We start from the raw sequence: 9,650 nt of genomic DNA on the forward strand, positions 1-9,650 counted from the left end.
GACTTCATCACTTTCCAAAAGCTTTTATGATACCTCCTTTGCAGATTAGGAAAATCCTGTTAGTCGTATTTAGTTTTTTATGCATCCCCATTTCTTCATTCCCAATTAACTTGAAGGTCTGCAATACAGAGGTTTGGCTCATGCCAAATTACTTCCAAAGGTTAACTAAAAAGATAAGACAATTATCTGACCTTTATTCAAGATATCAAATATGGAACATGCCACTCACCAAAATGATAGAAAGCGTGAAAATAATTTTAATGAGATTTCCCAAGTTGAGACTTTGAGACATAAGCCCTTGATTATTTTGCACGGCATAAAAATATATAAGCAAGAGATTAAAAATGATAATAGTAAAGTAACAAATATGTATGTAAAGTAACAAATATAACTGATTTTTATTTTCGTTTGTGTCATGTCCTCAGCACTAACATCAGAAAACAATCTACCTCAAACAGGTGAGGAGGGCAGCTATTTTGTCCTAAATAAACACAAAGAAATCTCTGCTCACCAAAATGCTCCTGCAATATTCTTTTTATAGTTGCTTTGTAAGTATTTTTAGTTTCTGGCAGCCTTGACGTGAACAACTGTGCCCTCCATCATTCATTCATGTAATTCTTGTTTATACCCACTTATAAATACACCAGGTCAGGGGGGGCTGTGGTCTGCCTGTATGAGAAGTCCTGGCAAGGTCAAAAGTGCATCCCAGGGATCAGATGATGCAGCCTGATAATTTTCACTCTAACTGGCAGACACCAGTTGCTCAACTGCTTAGGGGTGATGGATTACTGTTGATCACCTTGCACTCAGTACTGGATACAGTTCATACTTCATACTGGACCTTCACCTGATACGTACGTCTACTGGAAGAGGAAGCTGACACTGGATCCAACTCCGAAAGTTAAACTTTAACACCAATGAGATACTCTGCAGCAATAAAAGTCAAGATTATTGATAAAGCTGATGTTGCTACTTGTGTGTACTAATTGATTTATTGTATGTGCCTGTGTAAAATGATAAATTAGACACCGACAGTTGAATGGCATAATGAGGGTGTCGCTCCCGCTCCCGAGTATTTGGAGAGGTGACTTCTAGGATGACAAGGGAAATTAATGTCATGTAGAGAGGACATGTAAAGATAGTACAGGCTTGTTTACCGAACGTACTTGAGCGTGTGTTTTTCCCATAGTATAAACATTATACAACAATTACGAATTCCTTAAAAAGTCATTTGAGGAACAAAAATCATGATATTTGCTACAATAATACACAAAATGTAAATGTAAAAACCTGCCAGGATGCTGTAAGTGTAGAATTCAGCGGGAAGGCAGCAGCATATGCACTTGTAGTTTAGCAGACTTTTATTTTGACAAAATGTAAGACATTAGCAGCGCAAACTGGTGCATGCAGGCTCATTTGTTCCATAAAAATCCATCAGAATGCAGGAAATTAGGTGCTTGCGGGTTAAAAATGTTCTTTCCTAAATCCCTTTTCATATGTGTCCCCCACCAATGATAAAAACAAAACCTTTGCCCTTGCAGGATGTTGTTTTTTCTGCACGTCATCACTGCAGTTTTTCTTGCTCATCTTGATTTAAAGCAGGATGTTTGTAGTGATCTTAAAATCACTTCATGTCGAGAGCAATAGCAGGATGTATGAGGTATATAAGGACTGATAAAATTACTGAAACCTCAGATTAATATCCTGTCTGTGAGTTTATTTTATGAACAAGGTCAAAAACAAGGTCACAAAGGTCAAAGTTTGTTTTGTAGAGTAGACGTCCCATATGAGCTGCCCCACAACTGTAATAATGAGAATTTTGAGACTAGACTATGTTGTTAAAAAGAAAAAAGAAGAAAAAAAAAACACTGTTTATCTGCTGAAGTTTTTTTTGCACGCACACACTTTCAAAAATAGAAGCAAAACAGAAGATCGATACAATCAGCAAAGTTTCAAGGTGGCCGCCCAAGATTAGTGTTAACAGTTCAGTATCTGACCAAATGTCTCCACTTCTGTCTCTGAGACATCACGTTGCATTAGAACGCAAGAAAAGTGTTTTTTGCAAAATATTATGATAGTGATAGTGTACAAGTTCTTGAGTAATGGACAAAATGTTGGGTCACAGTGACCTTGACCTTTGACCACCAAAATCGAATCAGTTCATTTTTGACCCAAAGTGGACATAAGTGACAAAATTAAAGAAATCCCTTGAGATATCGTGTTCACGAGAATGGGACGGACGAACAGATAGACAGCCCAAAAACAAATAACTCAGATCACGACTGTCGCTGGTACAGAGGCATAAAAAAGTCCCAGAGGAGCAGAATATTTAGCTTTTTTAAAAATATACATGTTTGTTGTTTTTAGAGCATAGAGGAAAAACAGAAAGCCAACAGGCCAAACACACCACATGTAACAGTAACACAGTCAAAGTGATTAGTACAATGTGTTTAAAAAAGGAGTACAAAAGAGGATTTGCCCGCACAGACGGAAGAACATACACAGCAAGGTGCTTCATCTGAAAATATTACCACATTAGCCTTTTCCCTGAAAGTATGTTGTACAGAGTCCATCTTCAACACTCTTGAAATTAAATTCTTTGCTCTGCCATTACAAACAAAAAAAAACATTTTTTGGTATTTACCAGCAAAGAATGAGGAGCTAGCCACCCCAAGGATAACTATGAGCAGATCAGGTTCCTAATATTTCACCAAAGCCTCAGACAAAAAAAAAAAGTTCTAATATGTATTACATTTAGCATTTTTGTCCCATTTTGCAGAATTCAGCATGGTGACCAATATTATTATTAAGTGTTTTTGATGAGGGTACTGTAGTCTCTTAATGTAAGTAAAAATGCAGGAAAATATTCAAATCACTTCTTTTTTTCTTGGTGACCGCCCCCAGATTCCCTGTTTTATTGTGTCTCCCCCTCTTCTTGAGCCAAAGTTGCACGCTTGGCTGTGGTGCTTAAATTTCCGGCTGTCGCCGGTGTTTCGGTGCCATGTTAGGACACAAAAGAGTGCCAACTTCTTGGCATTTGAAACGCTCTCGGTGCTCCCTGACCTACTTGCAGCTCAAAGATGGAGGGCAATGACATGAGCAAGCGAGTGTGTTATGAAGCCAAAATAAGAACAAAGAGGGGACAGCAGTTGTAGTTTTGTAAAAATGTGAATGTTTGATTCATGCAAATGGCTTCAGAAGCAGCATTAGAGACTTAATAATGTGACAATTTCTCAATCACCAGTAGAAGTTTCAGTATCCTAACTCCCATTTAACTGAACCAAATTTCAAGCTTCTTAAATAAACATCCTGATGATCCTTACAATGTTTAAAATCCCAAATCCATAATTTCACACAAGGATCTCAGACTCTTACACTGAAATATGATCATGCTCTTTAGATGTCATAAAGCAGCCATTAAAACAGGCCACCCCTGTCCTTTGCAGGAGCACACTTGCTCAGCTCTGAACTATACTGACTCCTTGAGACAGCTCTATAAATAGCACTGAGCGCATGTTTCCTGGGGCTCATAGTGGGGCCCTAATGACTGTCTGCTCACCCTCAAAGGGCAACATAACCTAAATTCACCACAGTGCCATCTTGCGACAATCTTGAATTATCTCTTTGAAGGACGGAGCCAGAACACGTTAACGGCACACACACTCCTGACGCTGATGCTGCTCTTTGTTGGCTTGTTTTTTTATGACAAAGTGACGCAGAGGTTTAGTGATGATTCATGTTGCCACTAAGATGAAACAGTGAAGATCAAAAGGTGGACATGACGGGACTGAAAGGTGGTTTTCTGCAAGAAAGTGATTATGTTTCTGCATCTCCTGTGGTATATTTCCGAGTCAGAGGCCCCGTCAACCTAATTGTCTCAATCAGTTTCCATAAGAGTCTTTTATCAGTACATAATATTCTACAATTTACTGATTTATTTTTTCCCCACTTAAATCTTAATTAAAACAAATATTTGTGACACTGACATGTCAGTTATGGCAGAATGACAAACCCAAAGACAAAAGCTGACAAAACAAAAACTGGGTGCATATACATAGTTGAAGATTAGTGTATCTATTGATTATTGTTCCAGTAAAGTGTCATGTTTTTTAATTTTGTATAAAGTCCATTTTCTTTCTAGTTGTGCTTCTTGTAGTCTCAGTTATGTGTGTCAGTTTTTCCATTAACAGGATTTCTTCCACGACTGTTGGCTATTTTTCCATCACTGGTGGTGTTTCTCTACCCCAGTTCCTGGTAATAGCTTTCTTGCTTGGCAGTTTTTTCTGTTTTTTTTCTATTTTATTCTGTGCTCTACTTGCTGGTTTGAAGTGGGTGGAATTGACATTTGCTGGCACTGTTGCCAATCAAATCTGATCAAAAATCAAAAGTCCTGGAAAAGCATATTATTTGTATTTTTAATCATAGGACATGTAAATATTACAAATTAAAAGCAACTAAAAATGTGTTTCTCCATTTTATGTTGCTTTTAATTTGTAATATTTACATGTCCTATGATTCTTCTACCCCTATACTGCAGTCATTTGCCAGCAGCCACCTATTTAAACAGTTGGTTCACCTAGTTAACAAAAAAAATCCGAGTTCTGTGTTAATGTTTAGTTTAGTGTACCCATATGCAGAACTGGGAAGGGACATGACGGCGAAAGAAAATTCAGTGGTTAAAATACAGATGTACTTTTGCAAGATCTTGCAAAACTTTCCTGGCTGGAAAAAGTCAGTTCAGCAACATGGAAACAACCACAACCATAGAGCCCACAGACCCGTGGTTGAGGGCCATAGAATTTAATTTTGAAACTGACCTAAATATAAAAGAAGTTAAATCAGTGCTTGGCAGTAGGCACAGACCTCTAGAGACCATACTGGTGATGACACCCTTGCAGTACATTTTTTCTCCAGATGTCTCTCACTTATGTGAAAACTGTGCCTATACTGCCAAGCAACGATTATTGTCTTGATCTCACAAAAGTAAATCTTTTTTAACCTTTTTGAATTTTTTTTCTCCCTCCATGTCCTTTGCCAGGCTCTGTACCCATATGAATCACATGTTCTCATCCCAACTGGGATGACGTGCCAGTGTGCACTTGTTATGTGGATTGTGTCTTTTCAAAATGCAATTCCATTTTTTTTGTAGTTTCTGCTCATTAGATGCGTACCATCTTTTAGAACCACACTTACAACAAAGGTACATCTAATTTATATAGGTTTTTTCTTTTTGCAGCAAAAGCACATGATTAGGCATGAAAAAAATAACTTGCACGGAGAGCGAATACGAGTATGAATATGAAAAACAAATACAGAAATGGATGCAAAACAGGTTTTTCTTTGCTTTTCACCAAAAAACATTCCATAAGGACTTGCATAAAGATGTGCATTTGCCATAGCACATAAAAAATAAAAAAACGGGCACACGACAACATATAGGCTACATAAAAGCAGAAAAACAAAACACAGTGAGAAGTAGTATCATATACCAAAACCACCCTGCAGCGTATTATAGCATCGTAAAAGGTGCCTCTTTGGTTCAGTATCTGACACCAAAATCATTGGCAAAATCACGGAATTTGGGGAGCTGGGAATGACAGACTGTATCTACCCATATGTGTATGATTGGTTGTGTTGTAGATTTTTTAATCTTTACATGAGATAATGTTGTTGTTGTTGACCCTTTACTCATAAAAGTCTAGAATAATGAACGATCAATCTCAAGTTTAGGACAAATTATAATAAGACTAGTCCATTAAGTGGATGTGGACATGAGGGAGGAAACACTCATAAATCAACTGGACTGCATCAAACAACAACCTCTGAATGACCCTCCGGTTTTTGCATCTTTGGGCTTTTTCTCCTGAGAAAAAAAAAATGGTGAGAAAAAAGGCTTTCGCCCAATTAAGATGGGATCTGATGTAGCAGAGCTAAACGTTGCAGCGTGTTTCTGTCAACGGTGCTGCAGTGAGATTAAGGACTCTGGTCATCTGGTGTATAACAAGACCTCAGTTTCAAACGGCCGTAATTATGAAGGTATAGATTGGTATCTCTGGGAAATGGTGCAGCAGTTGAAAAGGCCATTACACGTCGCAGATCAGATCAGTAAAGAGGAGCGGCCTGTGCTAATGAATGGCACCGTTTATGTTATGTAACAACTCAGAGAGGTGAGGGAGGCTAAGAGGGTGAGAAACTAAATACAGGAGCATGATGGGGGGGGGCGAAGAAAGAGCCAGACAAAACAAAATGTGTGTGATGGATGAAGCAGTGAGGGTTCGTCTGTATGGTGAAGGTGAGACAGGCGATGAGGACACTTGGAGATGTTTATCACGTCCCACAGCTTCAGATAATTGGAGGTTTAGTAGATGAGAGCTCACTGTACCAACCAGACTGCAGGCTGCCAGTGTGTGTGTGTGTGTGTGTGTGAGTGTGTGTGTGACCTTGGGAAGAAATTGTTATAATGTAAACAGTGGGGTTGCTTGCACTGCCAGCTTTGCTACTGACCTGTTTTAAAGGGCAAGAAAAGGGGGTTGATTCTTTTTAAACATAGTTATTCTCTAAATTACTGTGTTTCATATTGTTTATTTTGGAGCATTCAGCCTAAGTTTCATCATCTTGCAGACTCAGCGTTTGGAAAACCTCCAGTTTCATTAAAAAAGGCCTTTTCCAAGAAAGAATTATCACTATATTTAATTGTTAGAATATTTAAAGTCCCCCTAACCTCAGACCTACGACCTTCACTTTAGATGTATGTAGAGTTAAAACAGAAACCCCCTTATAGGGCTTCATATTCTCTTGGGGATAGAGAAATAGCTACTCCTAAAGCTGTGATAACCAGTTTAATTTTGGCATCATTGGGCAAAAATCCCATAACTTAGAGCACACTGTGACTCTCTGAGAGAAAACTAGACTTCTGCAGCTCCTCTTGGCTCAGTTCTTAGGCTTCAAAAAATCTAGACATGACAGGAGACAGTCACAGGCCATTTCAGAAAGAGGTTGCTTCTGTTGGCTGTTCAACAAATGCAGATCCACGTGTGTGTCCTTTTGGAAAAGTCTGATTCACTGGCAGAGAGTCCTGCAGAGAAAGTTGCTATTTCAGCATTGGCAACAACTGTCTACACTGCAGAGCAAACCAAAAAAAAGAGAGGACAGCCTTTTTAAAGAGAGTCTAAAAGTCTTCAGTTCTCAAGTTTTGGTATGAGATCATTTTTTTCATACATATGCTAAAATGTTGAATTAGAGCTCACATTACATTAGAGCTGTAACCAGCATTTCAGTGGAAAGTGGAAATCCATATACAGTATTTAGCCACTTCATCAGTCTCATGGCATCCTTCTCACTCCATTTCTATCATATTTGATGTCTATAAAATGGTTAATGTTTGTTGTTGTCTTGTTTATGTGGATTATTTTTAACTGTATTTTTCTGTCTTTTATCTGTTGCAAAGCAGGAACGTGCTGTGAATCCATTTTAACCGAGTCAGGAACGTTTAATTACCAGCCCAGCCGCCAGAAGAAAATGTTTCGTTGCACGTTTCTGCAAACTACAAATATGATGTGATTCAAATGAAAAGTAAAAATGTAACAGTGTTCCTAAAATGACATATGTAAGCTGACTATGTCATCAAGTGGTGGAGGAAAGTTGGATTGTATGTCATCTAGGTGAGACGCCTGCCAACATGCAAAAAAAAAAAAAACAAGTGAGTCATTGCTTGTTAGGCACCAAACATGGGTTTTTCTGCCCGAAAGCATTGGGTTTTTTTTTTTTTACCGAAACATTGCTGCTTTGTCAGATGTTATAGGAAAAGGTTGGGGGTTTTTTCCAAGACATTGCTGCTTTTCCTGCTGAGATTGTGCCATGAAAAGCAGTTGTTTGCTATGTGTTCAGCAGGGATTTTACTCCAAAAACTGGTGTTTTTAGGCCAAAATATCTTATCCCAACTGTGATCAAATGTTTTTTGTGCTTGAATCTCACCACAAGTTGACCGCAGTTAATGAAACGTTAAGTTTCAACACGTTCATTGCATAATGACACAATGACTCAATAATTTGGATTGTGTTCATTTCTTGGTTGTCATCAGTCACCAACCTGTACAGTCACATCAACATGAACGGTCTCCTTCTGCTCTCACATGTTTATTTGTGTTTTCTCCCCTCTGTATAAAAATATAAACCTGCATCCTCCCCCTCTCCATCTGCCAAAGTAAAGTTAATAGTCCCATTATAGCTAATGGATTGTTCTCATAGTTTATTCAGTGCATCCTCCTGCCTCTCCATTGTCTTTGGCCTCTGGGAAGCTGCTAATGCGGCGCCAGTAATAGCTTAGGTAAACTGTTATGTCTGATGTTTTTTTTTGCCACTAATGGCAAAACAGTAGCCCATCAACAAAAGAAAAAGAGAAAAGAGGGGGGAGAAACATAAGCATATATTGTTATTGTGTCATAGAGTAACGTCTAACTATAATAAAATCAAAGTGAATGGTCAAACATTCACCTGAATGTGTATTTGTGGGGTTTTTTACCTGTTGAACCACAAAATGTGTTAGATAATAAGATGATTTATTAAATAGCAATCACAATGAGTCATTTTTTTACACAGAATGAGAGAAATTGATAAATAAACATCCACTTACAACCACTTCCTTCCCTACTTCCCACTTGTTACTTAAATAAACATGGAAAAATGAAGTTAAAAAGGGGGGTCGGAGAGTCGGAAGGATATAATCAGGATAAGTGCGCAAAAACTTTTGGTGTTTTCTTATTAGTGTGAATTCAATAGTGTCTAACATTCACAGGGACACACACCTATGTCTTTGTTCTGCACATGTATGCACAGACAGACAGTATAACACAGACACACACACACACACACACACACACATGCACTCTTTTGCTGACTGATCTACCTTAGAAAAGGGAAGGAAATGTTTGTTCAGGCACAATCAGCTGATGACCTGCACAGTGTTTCCTGTACTAATGACCTTCTGTCCACAGTGTAATCCCTCTGTAATGTCTGTAAGGTATGAATGAACCATTCATGGTGAACTTTAATGGGTCATTTCTGTTTGCAGCAAATTATTTGCAAGCAGAGTGAGATCTCAGCCAAGGACAAGATTTAGCCAAATACCAGCCTGTTAATCTGTCTATAGACATAACACAGTAACACAGAGGCTGGTATCAAAATGAAACAGGCTCCCTCAGCTCATGCACAGAGGTGGACGGTCACTGGCTGCCACCTGCTGGAGAGAAAAACACTGAGGAATGATGGGAAGTTTTTATCTAGAAAGCAAAAAGGTTTTCTTGCTTTTGTAGTACTTTCATATTTGTTATATGTTATATTCTTTGCTTTTCTTGCGTTTTCTTTTCTTGCTTTTATGTATATACATAAGATATAATCTTATTTATTTATTTACTCTAAATTGGATACAAGGTACCACATATTCTGTGCTAATACATAATACTCTGTGCTGTATTTCTTCACTTGTACATACTATAGGGTTTGTCTACAAACTACATTTACAGATTACAGATTTTTCTTTTTAATGATTTACTTGTTTATTGCCTGTTTTATTTACTAATCTATTGTTAATGGAGCATGAGATTTAGATTGAAATAAAGTAATAAACTCAAAAGTTTTTATGTATTTAGTTAA

The sequence above is a fragment of the Plectropomus leopardus genome, chromosome 21 (assembly GCF_026936395.1).
Source record: "Plectropomus leopardus strain MGB_pleo_1.0 chromosome 21, ASM2693639v1, whole genome shotgun sequence".
Classification (NCBI taxonomy): domain Eukaryota; kingdom Metazoa; phylum Chordata; class Actinopteri; order Perciformes; family Serranidae; genus Plectropomus; species Plectropomus leopardus.